Genomic DNA, 17,909 nt, shown 5'->3' on the forward strand with positions numbered 1-17,909 from the left:
TTATCCAACCAAATATCTGCACTGTGTGCTGTTTTCTGTTGACCTGGAAGAAAGCTTTCCACCAGTTAAATTCCTGCAGTTTCAAAAGGGTTATTTTTGAGCTATTTTGACATTTTCAGATTGACATTTCTAGTTGTACTGTGAGAGAGCTTTCTTCAGAAGGGATGTGCAGCATTTCATTTAGCATTTGTTGCAAGAGAATTTGGGGATATTTTTAGAGGAGAAAATTATCAAAGGCCTAGAAAATTTTGAACAAGGCTTGAAAAGAATGCATGTAGCAGATGTAATTTTAAATAAGAAATAGAGCTACTTCTAAATTTTTGTCTCGAATTTTTATGAAACTCCTTGAATATGGTAATAACTATTATTTTATGGATCAGGTAATTTTCTATTACCTCTAGGATTTTGGATTGTACTTAAGCTTAAAACGGTGTATGAAGATAGATTTAAAATTTTGCTTTAGTAGTGATGGGGTGTTTGTCCTCTCATACTTTATGTAGCAAGAAGAGACTTGTTGAATAAACTAAGGCGATGATGACTGATATTGTTCATATAATTACTGTACATTTTTACTGTATTTACATTGATGAAGGGCTTGAGATATAATTGTAGAAGACAAGTTATTTAGAAGTTCTTTAAACTGGCAATAAGAATGGATAAAATCAGTGTTTCCAGTTTTTCAGCTTCTTTCAGGGCAGATCCTTATTTCCAATTAACTTTCACTTTTAGATTTGTTTCTTTTCTCTCTCTGTCCCTCCCTGCAAACCAAAACCTCATACATTAACTTAAAATTATTCACAGGATTCCTGGAGATTTTGAACTGATCAGAGCAGTCATTTTGTCTTTCTGTGCAGCTTGTTTCTCATCTGAGCCCCCTTTCACCCTGGTGGACCTTTTAAGCTGAAACTACTTTATTTCTCCCATCATTGTTCAATGGGGTTTGGGCTCAAAAATCACTTGCCTGTGAAGATTCCATGAAAGGGGAGATTTGCAGCAAACGTGGAGCCATCACCTGTCTTGACCTTTTTGTGTGGCTGCTATCTTGTAGGGTTTTCTTTGCTCACTGCCTCCCTTTTATCTTCTCAGTAAGAATTTATTTGGACTGCCTGTTTTCTCTCGTGCCCCGATGTCCTGGCTCCTTACAGACATCCTTTTCTCTCAGAGTAGCCAAAATTCCTCCCTCCATCCCCATCCTTCCTTTCACATGCCTGCTCTAGTGTGTGATTTATGAAACCTGTCCACCAGTCCTAATTGCTGACACTTCCTGGCCTTTGAGTGGTGTCTTGCAGGATTTATTTGGTGTGTGTGGCAGTAGTGACCACTATTGACTTGACAGCAGCAAGGACCAGTGCATACACATGCACTGAAAAAGAAGAGATTTAGTTTTAAGAAGGAAAAGTATAAGGAGAGCTCTCAGTGCAGTGGATTGAAGCAGGGAAGAGTTTCCCCACACTGCATTGAGGGAATTCAGTGGTGCAGGTGAGTTGTGATGTGGAAAGTGGCCGTGAATCCTCAGTGCATGGATGGACAGGAAAGCCTGACCTGAAATACAGGAGTGATAACCAAAGGTTAGCCAGGTGCTGGATGGGAGGGAAGGACTTGGCAGTGACATTCAGCTGATGGGTGTGAGGGACAGGAGGCAGAGCACTGCCTTGCATGACTAGGAAAAAGAATTACCTTGAGTGGGAAGGTCAGGATTTCCGCTTTTGCCTTGTTGAGCTGTAGCTGAAATATCAGCAGCCATAAGGAGATGCCAGAATAGAAAGCTCAGGGATGAATCATGCACTCAGAAACGATGGTTGAGTTTGTATTTCCAGAGAACACAAGCCAGAGGCATCTTGCTGAGGGAGGTGAGAGCTGGAACACATGGAAATTGCTGTAGAATTCCTGGAATCCCAGTTCCCCCTTAGGAAGGGAAAACTGGTAGGCTGGCTGATAATGAATAGGGAGGAATAAACCTACAAATAATTAAAAGTATTATGATCACTTATCTGATTCATCTAGCGAATTCAGCTCCTCAGATTATTTCTGCCTTTCTGGTTTCTGCAAGTATGCTCCTTCTAAGAACTATTTAAAAATAATGTGCCCCATAAGCAAGTATCTATTTTCCTTTTAAAGCCTTGAGATAACTTCTGGTAATGTTGCCATTGCTCAGAAATCAAACTGGATGTATTTATGGTGCTGTAATTTTCAGAGCCCATTGCTGTAATTCAGGTATTTTAATTTATCACCTTTTTCTCTGCTCTTCACCTGAAGACAAGCAGCCACATTTGTGCTGAAAAACTTGATGTTGCAAGTTGGTATCTCGACGCTGATGGAACAGGAACTGTACAAGGCAGCAGACAATGTGCAGATTGATGGCTTCTATATCATATTGAAGGAGGATAAATGTGAGAAGGGAATTTTTATTAAATAAACAGCTAGAAACTTTATTACTTTGAAATACCTAAGTTTCTTCAGCAGTTGCTTTCTGCTGTTTTGAAGCATGAACTGAGGGCAGCAATGATATAGATGCTTCCTGGCCCTTGCACATGGAGGAATATTGGGCTCAGCCCTACAGGATCTGATCTGATTCAGCTTGCCAGTCTGAAATAATTACTGGGGCCCACAGGTGTTCTGCTGTTCCTTGGCAAATTGCCTTTGCAAAGTAAAATATTAAGATTGCCAATTCTGTTGTTGTGTCTCAGTTGATAATTTTGGTCTCAGTGGTGATGTTTGCATGCTGCTCCTAGGATGTCTGGTGGAGAAAGCTGCCATGCAGGATGGATCTAGAGGAGCCTTGCTCCTCATGGATCATTCCTTGTGCTGGATGCACACACCCTGACCTGTGCTGGTTTCTGAACCACTCAGTGCTGTGTGTCTTACAGCTTGCTCCTGCAAAGACTCTTTTGAAAGCCTCTGTGTGCCAAAAAGTATGAATTTGATCTATAGATTTCAGATCTCTCAACAGGTCTTGTAGCTCAGCTTCTCACACCCTGGCAGAGGGGTATGGATGCCAGGGTGTTCCCTGACACCCAGGACATGAGTAAAAAGGCTATTTTCCATATTTTCTCATTAGATTTGCTCTTTCACATGTATGCCACTCAGCTGGATCTTGCTGTGCTTGAAAATGGATCTTGTAAAAACAGATTCAGGCTCAAAGAACAAGGAAGTTATTAACGACTTTTTTTTTTTTTTCCCTCCTGTGTTAGCTTAAAATATTTGTGCTGATGTTCTCACTGGGCTGAGGCTTTCTATGCTATAGTTTTGGGGACAGGAAGGTTTTTGAACCCTGGTTCACTCTCAGCATGTGACAAGATGGTGTTTTTAGGAAATCTGGTGTTTTCTTTATTCAGCCATGTGTGTTTGATCACAGTGAGTGCATGTGCATGGCATTGCCTGAGCCAGGCTCCTTGTTCCACCGCTGTTTGCTGTGTGTTTTGTCTGTGTGATAAGCTGCCACACTTGAAATTGCTTTCCACCTGCAATTTAGGGCCGTGCTGAGGATGGAAATCGTTTCTGGTGCACACAGCTCTTCTTTCTCAGCTCTGTGAGCAGTGTGTGATGTAGTACTGGAGATCCTCCTGAGCAGAGCACTGCTGTCAGGTGAATAAAGGGCAATTTTCAATAAATGCTTGGTGCATTGTTTTGGGCCACGGCCTCTGTTGAATCATTTCTGCAGCAATATTTGAAATCCATTGTGAGTACACAAAAGGGAAATGGTCCCTCTTCCCAGACTGATTTGAGAGATAAACTAGACTTTTATTGCTATTAAAGTGAGTGTAAGTTTATGTGATTAAGTATCACTTATTGGGTCCGAGTAAAATTCAGCATTTTCATTTATCATCCTTTCAAGGAGCAAAATGACTCACTCCCAGTTTTAGGCAGACTAGCTTGTAACATTTAAAATAAGGTTTATTCTAATTAGTTTGTGCTTTTCAACTCTTGTAAAATTACTCTAAAGTATCTTCAGAGACTTTGGTGTATGAGAAGTACCTTCAGCTCTGAAGGGCAGAAGTCTCCATTTAGGAAAAGTGACTAATTTTTTTAATAACCATATGAGTCTACTTTATCTCTTCATTCCGGATATATTCATCAGCAGCCTCTTCAATGTATAAAATATTTATCTACTGCAGAGAACTTTAGTCAAGCTCATATGTTTTCTCCAGGGAAACAATATTAAAACAGTCTGTTATATGTTAAAAGCCTTTTTGTGGTGTCTGTTGGAAATAGCTCAGTTGATGAGTTGTTGCCATTAGGCAATATGTCAAAATATTAGCTCAAAACTATTTTGCTAATAGCTACCCTAAAAGTGATAATTTTTACTGTGGAACAGACAGATCAAAGTAGAAATGAATTGACTGATGGGTATCATCTTGAAAAAATATACCTTCACCTTTAAATTTCTTCTGAAATAATAAATCAATTAAGTTATGTCTGTGCAGCATAAGTCAGTGCCATCTCATTACTCCTAAAAAGGCAAATGAGACTCTTCTAATTGTATAATTGCTGCACAAATACAAATGTTTACCTAAGCAACTTGACTTCAATAGGTAATGGAAAGCTGGGGGGTTCTTCTGTGGTTTTAGTCAGTCTGAGGAATTGCAAATGAAAGCAAAATCTTATTTCACAGAGTAATGTGTCCTTATTAGCTTAAGTAGCAAAATATCATACGTGGATTTTTCCCCTCATTCTGCTGCATGTCTGCCTTCCCAATCTTGCCTTCCCTATGTGGCTTCAAAGGCAAAATACAGAAATGATATTTCAGCAGTTCTAAATGGGAATCATTTAACTCTCAGACTTAAATGAGTGGCTCAGATACTTGATGAATGTCATAGCAGACAAAACCAATAACAAAGCTACAACTGAAATGTGTCCAGTTAGCTAAAAACTCAGTTTAACAAGAAGATTAATTATATATATGTTCAAAAAAGAAGCCCTGCAAAAATCCACCACAAGCCAAGCAAAGGAAAACCAAAAAACAATTGCACCCAAGAAAAAATATTTCAATATGAAATATTGAAACTATGACTGTGTTGGAAGTGTTTTTTATTTTTACTAAGGCATTCAATGGGAATTTGAATTGGGTAACTATAGCCATGGAGGAAATATTTAGTAGTTGAGGAGTCTGAAGGGTCAAATGGAAAAATGCCCTCCTGAAGGGGCTGCTGAAGTCAGGGGTGAGTTCAGACAGGAGAACTAGCTAATAATTTAAGCAAAACCAAACCAATATCCCCCCTTTCAAAACAAAAAAATATCGTTCCCTCCAAAACCAATCCAAACAAAAAAAACCCAAGAAAACAAACCAAAAACTCAAGTAAAACTCCCCAAACACACAAAAAACAACCAAAAAAATAAAAACCCAAACAAAAGATCCCAAAACCTGAAATCCAGCCAAAGCAGTCCTGAGAAACCAAGCATGTGCTTGCAGGACAAGTAATGAGATTTTTTGGACAGTGATTTTATTGTGCAAGCATAAAGGTGATTTTGGTACTCGGAGATTTTCTCATTGTATTTTCAATTTCCTACCTTTCCTTACGTTGAATAGATTGTGCAGGTAAAATATTACTAGTCCTTAAATTGGGTGTTAGATAATGTTTTTTCATGAATCTCCTGTAAGAAATGCTAATACTGAATGAAATATAGCTTGGCTAATATAAGCCATACCCTGACTAGATATTGGTAGTTTTTTTATCTATTTGATTTGCATTAAGGTAGCTGGAATAGGAGTCATCCTGAAAAGACTTTTCCTGAACCACTCACTCCCACTTGCCACCTTGGTGCCAGTATTCCATGACATGATTCTCTTGTGCTGTTATTGTAGAAACTATTCTCAATACTGGCTTGCACTTGCCACTTAAAATTCAGCTCTTAAAAACACCAATACGGTGTCATTGTTTAGAGGCAGTGAAACAATAGAGCAACTGATTCTTAGCAAATCAGTCCTTTGACCTAAAGAACCAAAATTATTAAAATGCAGCTTGGGAAAGCAAAGACTAAAGCCGAGAGGGTCTGGAGGAACAGCTGTTTTGATTATTAATAATAAAGTAAAAATCAGTGCTCAACCTCTTAATCCTTGAGAACACAGGTCCTTTTGTGGCCACCCCATATGTTACCTTTCTTCTTGCAAGTAGGTAATGCTTTGAATATGAATAATTGTATCTTAAATTCCAGGTTGTTTTTCCTAAACTGAGGAAAAAAGTGCAGCCTTTTTTTTCCCTTAAGGTGCTATGCAAAAAGCTCTTTTCAATGCAAGCAAGTTAGGTTGTCATCTTGAAGATATTATTCAACTGTAAACTTCTTTGGTCATTGTTGCTTGAAGATATTTGAGTTTGCAAAATTCAGAACAGTGTTGAGAGAAGTGACTGGAGAGGCTGCACAGACACCATTGTTTGATCTTTGCCTAAGGAGAGCCTGTATTTTTAACCTGTTTATAGCTGTTGAATGATCATTCAGAGCAGATAATTTACTTAATAGTGGCATGTGCTTGCTTCTGTCAGGTTTTCCTATAGTGATAAGGTCCTCTCCAGATCCTACTTTGAGTGATACCAGCAGAGCTAGAAACCCAACCCCTTCCTGAGCGTTTGTCGAATGCTGGGGACTGAGGCACCTGTGCTGGCCCTGAATTTTCTGTTCTCTCAAAGTGCTGCTTGGCTGGGAGCCCCTTCCTTGGGTTAGAAGAGGGATTTCTTCAGGGATGGGAAATCCTTTCCTGCAATAACAGGTGGTGTGCTTGTGCTGCTGCTGGAGTGGGAGACACTTCACTTGCAGCTACTTCAGCTTTTCCACAGAAGGAGAGGGCAGTAATCTCTTTGTAATGCTTTGATGACTGAGCCATCACTTGGAAGTGGTGTCTTGCATTATCTCAGCTTGCACATCCAATGCTCAGACAGGTTTTACAGGGCTGCTCTTCACAGACCACCAGGGAGGGAAGTGCCACATGCCTGGTCATTACCACATAAGAGGGGTTTGATTTTTCTGACAATATCTGTTCTTCAAGAACCACTTTGTGGAAAAAGAGATGTTCCCAGCCAGCCAACAGGTCAGATTCCCAGTGAAAACTAGCTCTTCCTTTTGAATATCCTGTGTTCTTTAACTTGGCTGATTGATCTAGTCACACAATGAGAAAAATTGTTTGAGAACAGTGAAAAATATTATTCTCGGCTGTTCAGCAGCAGATATTTTTAAGGAGAAATGTTAGCAGTCAATTACTGCAGCTGACACTTCCAAATCTGATGCCATTCATTCCTCTTGCCCTTATTCTAGGAATTCTATGCATATTTTCCAAGTGTATTTAATAATGAATATTTTTGTATTCTATCTGGTTGTTTTTATAATAGGTGTGTGTGTCTTGATAAGTTATAATCAGCTGTGAGGAGTTAGGTAAACTCATACTACATCCACTTTTCTGTTTATATTTGAAGTTTAATTTTATCAGTCTTGTTTTTTCTTGTAGCAATTTGAGTGTTAAATCTCACAAGGAGATCAACAGTGAATTTGCCCCTGGCAGTCAGAACCAACAACAGAATCTTTTTAATATTTAGAGATGGAAGTGATTTCAGCTTTAGTGTTGAAGCTCTATCAGGCATAAGCAGATTACTCCTCTAGAAGATGTCTCTGGTTAATAGCTGAAGGGTTGTGATGTTTGGGCACAGACAGGCTTGTCTGTACAGCAGCAGTATTTCCATCTGGTTTGTGTCTTTCCAAAATAAATTGTCTCATCAAGTTCTTGGTTGAAGCTCAAGCAATGAGATGTTAGCCTAGAAATGAAGGCTGAATTTTGTGCTTCCACCTGGCTCAAATTCTTGTCTCGTAGCTGAGAATGCATCACATGGCTTCTGAAATTACTGCTGCTCTTACCTATTTGCTCCTATAACCTGTGACTGTTGTAATAAAGCAGGCAGGACTCAGTTTATTCAGGCAGGAAGCCAATTCTTTAATTACATAACTCATTTTTATCCATTTTCATAGACTTTGTGTTCAGCTCTAAGTCACTAGTAGTTTTCTTGCCACTCCATTCATGGTTAAAATGTGTTTTTGTGTGTATGTGCTAAGACTCTCTTCTTAAATTGTTTAGATATCTTTATCACTGATTCTCATGGGATAGATTTTATAGCTCATGCATGTGTAAACTTATTTTTCTTACTAGAATAGATTGTTGTGTTACCTACTTCTCATTCCTTTGAGTCTTCCTTATGGGAAGTTACCAGCTACTGATAGCTTAGAGTAGCAGGGCCTGAGCCACATTTTATAATGTTTTTTTTTAATATCTCTACCTGTCTGCAACAAGTGACCTGCTGTAAAATTGACCCTTGGAAAAGGAGAGGAAAGAAAAGAACCAGAGCAGCTTGTTCTTTGGAGTGAGATAGAATGCTCTGGGGCTGAGTGTGAAAAGGGTGGAAAAGAAAAAGTTCAAACTTCTGAGTGTAGGGGGAAAAATAACTCCAGGAAAAAAGCCCACAAACCTCTGCCCCACCATCTTCTCTGATGGTTTTTAATGCTTTACAAAAGGTCAGAGAAATTTCCATACCAGACTGTATCCTCTGTGGGTTTTCTTGGAGAAAGCCATTCAGGTAATTTTTCTCATAAATTTAATATCCAGAGTTGGGGTTGTCTTCCCCTTGGTGAATAACCTATACAGGGAAATACGATCTGAAACTGTTAATGAATTTAGGTCAAATTCAAACAGGAAATAAGGTTTTCAATGCAAGATTATAAATGGGTGTGGGTGCCTTAAGTAGGTCAAGTTTTAAAGCAGTCATCTAATATTTGGGGGAGCAACAATCAGTTCCTTTTTTTTTTTTGTTTTCACTTTGAGACTTGTTTCATGGTGCAACTTTACAGGGTGACACAGCATCATCTTGGTGTTTCTTGTGTTTTGTGGTTTTTTTTTTTTTTTTTTTTCCTGAGCATCTTCTATGCACAAGGGGATGTGCAAAGCTTTAAAGAATGTGATGGATTAATTTACAGAGCCTCAGAGTCAAATGACAGATCACAGCTGATCTGAGTCTCAAAGAAACTGAATGCAGCAGTCAGGCTTTCTGTGACAGATGAGAAGTTTGGGTGATTGCTCCTTCAGCAGAACAAAACAAAGGTGGATGTGAGACTTTTCCTTAGCATATTTCAATCAGATTTATACTTCATACTGTGTTCAAGCTTCCAGCTTTCTTTATTCAAATGAATTTTTGCTATTGAGGAATATTTTTTGTTGTGAGATATTTCACCACTTTCCCATATTTCAGTGATAAATCAAGAGACCTGTTCACTGTAGGACAGGATTGGGTAAAACTGGCTTCAGGCAGCTTTCCAGGAAAATGTCACAAGAGAATGTTCAAAGGCACAACCAGTTTTCAGTTACTTCCCTCCAAGTTTTGTCATCCAGCATGGTTTTACTGAAGCTCTGGGTTTGAACCAAAGCAGGAGATGATGGAACATAAGGTCCCTGCTTTCCTTCCTTGCTCCAACAGGGAAGAAGGGCAGATTTGCAGTGACCTTCCTGTACCAGTGTAGTCAGTCCTAAGGAAAATCAGTTTCTTGGACCCTTGATCTACTCTGTTGGTGAAATTCTGCCACATAAACACTTATGCCTAGCATAATATTAATATTTGCACATTGGGTTAATCTTTCTAGAACAGAGTAGGAAGAAAATTAAGTTCTGAGAACCAGCAGTTCTGGCCCTTCTTTATATGAAAAGAATGTAGCAAAGATTTCCATATTTTGGCTTGTAGTCTTATTTCTTTTTGAAATTACTTTCTTGAGTTGTTCTTGGAAGAAATGAATGTTAATCCTTAAAGGCATATTTTATTTTCACAGTAACAGTAGAACAACAATTTATTATTTAAAAAAATACTGAAAATCCATTTTACTTTATTAAATGAATAGTAAGTGAAAAACCCAACTTTATCAGTGTTTCCAGGCACGAAAAATGCTGCATTTGCTCACTCTGAATTCACTCATGCAAACAAAACAGACTTAACAATACGTTGTGGGTTGGAAATGAATTGCCACAGAGTCTTTGAACTAATGGATATTAAGACATTAATTGCATGTGTTATTTATAATTTAAGAATATTACTGAGGATCTGTGTATTTCGTGTTGGAAGCAATGCAACACTCAGCCTTCAATGGAAAGTGTTAATACAGAGCACTGTCTTTGCTCACTTACCAGTAGTTTAATAAAGAAAGACACAGATTCAGAGTGAGGTAGCTTGGGACATGGGCCATTAACTGCACTAAAGTGCCAGTAATATAAAGAGACATATTAATAATGACAATGGCAATGTCATTGATGATGAAAAATACAACTTCTGCACTTCATGGAAGTTCTATTTTTTTCCCCAGGAATTGCTGTTAATTGCCCCTTTCCCTGGTCTCCATTTGCAGCTTTGTTTCTCACTCTTTTTTTCTGACTGTGTTACATTATTGGAAACTAACACAAAGTAAACCTAAAATAGAATAAAAATATCAACAACTGTGGTGAATCATCTAGTGCATGCTGCAAGCATATTGTCCACAGGTGTAATATTAAACTTGTTAATAAAAAGCTTTCCTGATGCATAAAAAATTTCATGGTTTACAGATATAACCCTCATGAGTTCTGTCAGCTAATATTTAGAGGGAATATAAATTGCTGCACAACTGCAACTTCACAGCAGTATGTTCTTTAGATGGATACCTGGAAACTCTATGATTTTGCTGATGGAAGGGGATGGCACAAAGTCTAAATCCTTACTTAAATGTGAATTCTGCCCACAGAAATGCTCTCTAGATTCATAGGTTAAACCCTTACTCTTTGCATTAGGTATCCACATATCACCTGTTTATGGTCTATAATGCAAGGTTTAGGTGACATGTTGCCTTCTCATGAAGGGAATTGCAGTAGCAAAATAAGAATTAATGGAAAAACACAATTACAAACTAAATGGCTGTTTGCTCTATTTATTACTGTGTTCAGTGTTAATGCTCAGCTTCCATAAATATTCAGTTATTTATATATTAGCATTTCATTAGTGAAAAATGAATCCCTACTTATAGGAAACTGTTGTGAAGAGTATTATGGCTGTGCTTTTTGAAGTGCTTCCAGAATCCACTCCAGAGTGTCTCTTGCTGAGCTCCAGATGAGGAGGGCTCTGTGCTGGAGGGGTGAGCATTTTCAGGATGCTGTGCAGTGCTCAGCAGGGAGCAATGCCAAAAGTGGGGTATCCTGGCTAAAAATCTGTAGTAAGCTGACAGTAGGCATCTGAAAGATGCCAGATTTCCCTTAGCCTGTTATTTCACCATTTCTCACAGCTTCAAGCAGACCTTGAAACACAGTGAGCATTGATACAGTTTGAGGTAATCTTGCTGTGCCTCTGTGAACAGAAATAAAGGTTAAAATAGCTCCTTTCCCGGTGGATTATAATCTCAATTACTTGAGAGCAACACAGACTTTCTCAGCTGCACCCCAGGCAATGCTTGTGACCCTCTCAGACACGTGGGGAGATGTCAAAGCAAACACTTTCAGTGGAATAACTCCTGCCCTGCCTTTGATTATACACAGGTGAATTTCTCCTTAGCTCAGTTCTTGCCTTAGCCCTGCCTTTGCTGCAGCTGTGCAAGGTGAAGTTATTGGTGTCCACCTGGAGAGATGATTAACCCATTAACCACCAGCCCCTGAGCTTGGTCTTCCAGCCATTGGACCTATGCATCCACCTGGAGTGTAAACAGCAGGACTTGGATGCAGGACTCCGGTTGGAAGTCTCACTAAATATGAAGTAGATCTGTCTGCTGCTATCCCCTTCTCCACAAACCTGGTCATTTGATTACAGGAGGTGGTCAGCTTGGACTGGCAGGGTTTCCTTGTGGTGAGCTCCTATTGACTGTTCCTAATTGTTTTCTGTTCTTTCATGACTCCAGTTTTTTTTTTTTTTTCCCAGTCAAGCAAAGTGTGTAATTTGAGAACATGAGACTTTGCATAACAATGACAATTAATGCCTGCCTGATGTTAAATTTAATGAACAGTTCTGTAAAAGGGATAAACAGGGCAAGCCATCATATTTGGGATGGATTTTAACAGGGTAATTAGCAGCAGCAGCTGAAGGAAAAGTAAATCAGTATTACCATGTGTCAGTGAACTTGAAGGACTGCTTTTCATACAATGTCTTGTTTTTGAATAAGTTTCACACTTTGACACTTGGTGAAATCATTCTGTGTGTCATTACAGGACAGAGCCAAGAGAATGAGGGTATGAGAATATTCTTTTAGGATTTTCTTGCATTTCTTGCATGATTCTTAACAGATTCTTAGTTTCACATTCTTTAAGAATATTAACTTACATGTGTTTGGAATATTGGTGGAATAATAAGACTCTTAGAAAAGAAAAAAAAGCAGATATAAGCTGATTTTTCAGATTTGCTTTCAAAACCATTTAATTTCATGATGTCAAATCTGTATTTTCCCTGACTACTTTTTCCTTTTTTTCTCTAACTGAACTTACATTAAAGCTGAATGTGTTTTGGCTGCACATTTCTGAAACTGGGGTGCCATACTACATTTCCTTAAATTAAAAAATAGTTTGAGTTGTTTTTTTCATTTCCTAAATGCTTGGAAGATGCTGGGAGCCTTGTACCAGTTAAATACAAGAGATTAATGGTGATTGATTTGGTGAGTTCTCAGAAAAGGGTGGAGAGGGACATGTGTAAGAAAAACCTCTTTTTGTACAAAGTGAGAGTGTAAATGAGGTAGCAGCTCTGTTCTTTCAGCATTTGACTGGGAGTTGAGGCAATATCTGAAGCCCCAGTCCCACAGAGAGCACAAAGGACAGTGTTCAGCTGGGCTCAGTAGCAACACCCACAGGTGCTGAGTGATGTTTCAGTTGTGCTGGTGATGCTCCTGTAAGGGTGATATTTTGAAGTTTTGTGTTTTATGTAACTGGAATTGATGGTGAAGAGAGGCTGCCTATGAAAGGCTCTTAATCCCAAAGATATGGAGACAATCAAACTTTAAGGGCTAAGAATTGTGACTGCACCCATGTTAGTTCAGAGTAGTGGTTGAAAATCAAAAAGGAGGCATGAAGAAAGTCATATTTACCCAACATGGAAATATAGGTGAGATTGTCTTGGACAATGCAAAAACCCCCCAATACAAGCAAATATCTGCGAGTTATTTTTTTCTAAAGGACAAAATTCAAGGGCACCACAAAGATCTACAAGATCTACACTGTAATTGTTCTGCCACTGCAACCAACTAGTGTATTAGATTAATTTGTATTGAAACAGCATACTTTCAGTAATTGCACTAGATTTTCGCTAAAACAAATATTTATTTGGTAAAAATCAATTTTAATTTGTGTGCTACATTGCAATCATGTGTCATGTATCCAGATGTGTGCTTTGGGCAGTCTAGAGGAATATGAAGAAACAAAACATGTTGTTCATTTGATCATCTTTTCTGCTTCATCATTTTTTAATGCCTCTCCCTCAGCTGTTCCCTCTTTACAGGCCAATTCCTTTTCTCTTCCTATAGGATTTTACAAGTTCTTTCCTTAAGACCTTTGTGTCTGCTTATGACTTCATTTGGCATCAAAAAATCTTCTGAATATCACTGAGGAGATTTCTCATATTTGTGCTTAGTGTGCTGGGGTGATAATGCTGTGTCATCATTGTTCTGACATGTAAGTGGCAAACTTTGAAAATGGCATTTGTTTTATGTTCCCTCCCTTTGAGTGTGAAAAGTATATCAATGTTATTTTACAGGTCTACTGTGGTAATACATAGTGAGAACTGAACTGAGGGAATTTATGCCCAGTGAAGATACTTCCTTTGGTTTCAAGCAAGATTAAGTTGCAGATGCCTAACCAATTAATTAAGGATAAATTACAGCATCACTTAATAATCTATTCTTCCCTGATGGAACAACTCTCATTATCTGCCTTAAACACCTGTGTTTTACTGAGTAGGCAGGTAGCAAATTTATCCCTGCAATAGATTTTCCTACTGTAAGTTTCTTTGTTTCAAGCACTGTGTGTCAGTTAAGGCAAGAGAATATAAGATAAGATCCACATCCTTTGGATTTTGGGGGAGCTGTCCATGTACGGAGGCAGGCACTTTGTTCAGTTCTGGGGGCTCAGCTGTGATCATCTGAAAGGAAAGAATGATTCAACTGTTGAGCTGCTGGGGGAAACAGTGGAAAACTGATTTGGTAGAGGAATCCATGTTGGCCTTTGGATGCAATAGAAGTACTGCTCAGGGGGGATGTTTGCTGTTTCTGCCCTCAGCTAAAGCTGGCTGTATGTCTGCACCCTGGCACCACTACAGGAGCTGGTGACCTGGAAGAGACAAAATTCCTGAGACTTGTTATCTCTGTGCTTTCTGATAAGCAGAATGTGATGGTCTCTGAAGTTCTCTGCCTCTGGGTGTCTTGGCTTGAAAGACAGGTGTTTGTTAAGAAAGGCAGGAGCCTCTCCTTGAAATGGAGACTAGAACCACTCCCCTTTAAATTGTGATAATTTTGAAATGAAGGAGCTCTCACGCAAAGATCTGGGAATTAGGAATAATGGTTCTTTACTAGGGAAATTAAAATAGAAATACAGTACTACAAAGAAACAAACTCCAAACCCTGACAAAGTCAGAGTACAACCTGACACCCCGTCAGGCAGGGTGTTGGTAGCAGTCCCATTCCATGGTGGCTGCATCCTCCTGCAGTGACAGATGTGGCTCAGTTGGAGCAGTGCTCCTGTACAAGGTGCAGTTTCCCTCTGGAGGTCCAGTGATGATGTGGAAGGGTCTGGTTTTCCTCTGGAATCCATTGGAAAAAGGATGCCCTGATGTTCCAAATCTCAGTTTTTATCTAGGTAGGAAATGTTTGGCTCCTCCCCCTGGGTGGAACATCTCCCAGTGCGATGAAGTAATTTTATCAGTCCCACAGTGGGACTCAATGGCCATTAGCAGGAGATATCTCTTGGAGGAAGGATGGGTTATGGAAAAGGTGAAGAACACTGCCCCACCTGGTTTTAACAGATGGGGATGGAATAAGTAGTGCTGGTTACATCCTGTATTGCAACCCAAAGCACTGAGTTACAGGAAATCCATCAGTAAGTATTAGTCTTAGGAAAGTCTGAAGGCATTTCTAGCACCAAGTAATGGTCCCAGCCAGAGCTATGGACTAGAGATGCTCAGCAGGAACAGTGCATACCTGGTACCCTTTGTGTTCAGTCTTAAACTTCACTGGTGGGAGGTTTCTGGTGAACATGAAAAATTGTCCTCTCCAACTGGCTGATCTATAGAAATGCAGAGTTTAGAGTTTTTATGAGTAGAAGGAAAAAAGCAGTTATTTTGATTATTTACAGAAGGTAATTTAAAGGATCTTGTCACTCAATATACCTGCACACACCTTTCTTGAACTGTAAATCAATGACTTTCTTCACAGAAAGTTCTTCAGTTCCAGTCTTGAGCTTGTTCCTGTTCCCTTCCTGTTTCTTGGGAAATACACTTGGTGCTACAGTAAATATTATGGATTACAGTAAACCAATTTAATTTCTGTGAGTCTGAGACTTCTGATGCAGATGCTTAATGAAGTGAGCTGGTTCCCCACTGACTTTACATTACCATTTTGAATAATTTTTCTAACTTGCAGGGCTTTTTTCAGTCTCTTTGAAGTAAAAATAGCAGCTGTCTTGAGTTTGTCCTGTGCAGCATTCTAGGGAAATAATTACTTTAGTTCATACAAACAAGTTGATAATAGCATGGTGGCGGGAAAATCTGAAAACCAACATTAGGGCTATTAAGGAAGTGAAAACATCCTGCTAGAATTTTTTTCAGGATTTTGGGATGGAAAAAATGCACTAAACAAATGTGCTCTTAAACTACAGTTGAATTTTTGTTGGGCAATAATCCCTTTTTCAGAACCTTTTCATGGATTGGTTTTACTTGTGTATTGTGACTTTCAAGATTTCACAATTAGGGGGCAAACTAAATTTTAGAGTTTTCAAATCCAAAAAAGGTACAGTAAATTCACGAATACAAGCCCCATGGAGTATAAGCCATATATCCGGTGTGTTGGCAACATTGATGTCTTTGTCAATAAATAAGCCGCACCCGGAATATTAGCCGGACTTTAGTTCGCCGCGAACTTTCACAAAGTCGTCATTTAGTAACACAATCGCGGGATCGCCGGGGCTTACTGGCTTACTGCCGACCTCGGAAACATTGTTTCCAAGTGAAAAAAGACACACCCTTTATTTACAAGCCGAAAAAGACAGGAACAATAGTGTGGTCATTTTGCGAGCATTCCCAATTGATCCGCGTTGCCTTTAAACAGCCACTCAGCCGCGCGGGCGGGCAGCTGAGCTCCGAGCGGAGCCACATCTCCGTGCTGGCACAGGAGCGGCCGCTCTGGCCCTCGCAGCCCCGCGGGCTGAGCGGCCGCTCTGGCCCTCGCAGCCCCGCGGGCTGAGCGGCCGCTCTGGCCCTCGCAGCCCCGCGGGCTGAGCGGCCGCTCTGGCCCTCGCAGCCCCGCGGGCTGAGCGGCTCCCCCGGCCCTCTTCCTGCGAGCCGATCGCCCGCTTCATCCCTCTCCCTGCGGGCTGAGCGGCTCCCCCAGCCCTCTCCCTGCGAGCCCAGCCCCGCAGCCGCACAAGACTGAAAACACTTTAAAAAGTACAGAGAAATATCACACACTTTTATTGAACTGCCGAGGTAACTCACCCCGATAACAACCCCCGCCCCTCAGTAATGCCGCCATCCACAGGCAGGCAATAAGCTGTTCTCTGATTGGTTCATTGTCGGAACAACGGGAAACCATGGATTTCAGACTGTTTCGGCTCGGGACTGGACTGGTATGATACTAGGGTAAGGGCAGATATCACATTTTTGTTCATAAATTAGCCGCACCCAAATATTAGCCGCACTTCCGGGTTTCCACCAAAATTTTTGTCTAATTGCTGCGGCTTGTATTCGTGAAATTACTATATTAAAGGTATTAGTGTGGCGCATATGTTGGGAGGGCCACCCTGAGTAAAATGATGCACTGCTAATTAAGAACTTCGTTAATTAAAAGGATGAAGAGTTTTGCTATAAAAAAGGCTGCTGAAGTTTGAAGCTTAAACTTAGGGCTTTCCTACTACTCCATATCTATAGTTGTTTAGACCAAAGCTTTATTTCTACTGCTACAATAGCACCATACCAATACCTTGTTATTGTTTATTGCTTGTATAATTGTTTTATGTAATCATTTGCTTCCCTTTCCCTATCAATCCTGAATCTTGTATAAGTATTTTCTATAAAACAAGAGCAGGAGCCAAAAGTTCACCTTGCCCCTCATGGGTGTATTTATCAGGCTCTCAAAAAATGTTACTCACTGTGACTTAGATTATACATTTTTTTTATTAAAGCTATCTCTTGCATATTGGATGAGCTCCTTCATCCCTTGCAGCTTCAGTGAGTGGGAGAGAGTGCAAGCACCACTGGCTGCAGTGTTAAAGATGCTCTTAGCAGATAAAAAATTAATTCTGAGATGAAGTATGAAAGGCTGTAAACAGGAAAATAAAGGACTGGGCTGAATACCATAAATTAAGAAAGCAAGAGATCTCAAATATATATTTGAGAGAGACGTTGCTGAAATTCCAGTTCTCTGAAAGACTCCTGTCGTGTATCTCTGTGTTTGATCTCCCACTGCTGTGTGATCTGTTTGTACTCTGTGAGGTTTCTGTGGCCAGTAGATATTACGTACTTAGATCTCTTAAAAACATCTAGTAGTCTGGAATATTTGTTTTTACTCAATGCTGATGCTATTTCTTCATTCTCTGAGTACTCTGACTTGCACTTGGTGAAATTGCTAAAGTTTGCACAACATGGAATTTGCCTCTTGCCACTGCATCACCATGTGCTATCAACATTTTAGTCACAGTTCCTGATTTTTCATTTCACTCCAACATTTAAAAAATATTGATTCAA

The sequence above is a fragment of the Catharus ustulatus genome, chromosome 7 (assembly GCF_009819885.2).
Source record: "Catharus ustulatus isolate bCatUst1 chromosome 7, bCatUst1.pri.v2, whole genome shotgun sequence".
NCBI lineage: Eukaryota > Metazoa > Chordata > Aves > Passeriformes > Turdidae > Catharus > Catharus ustulatus.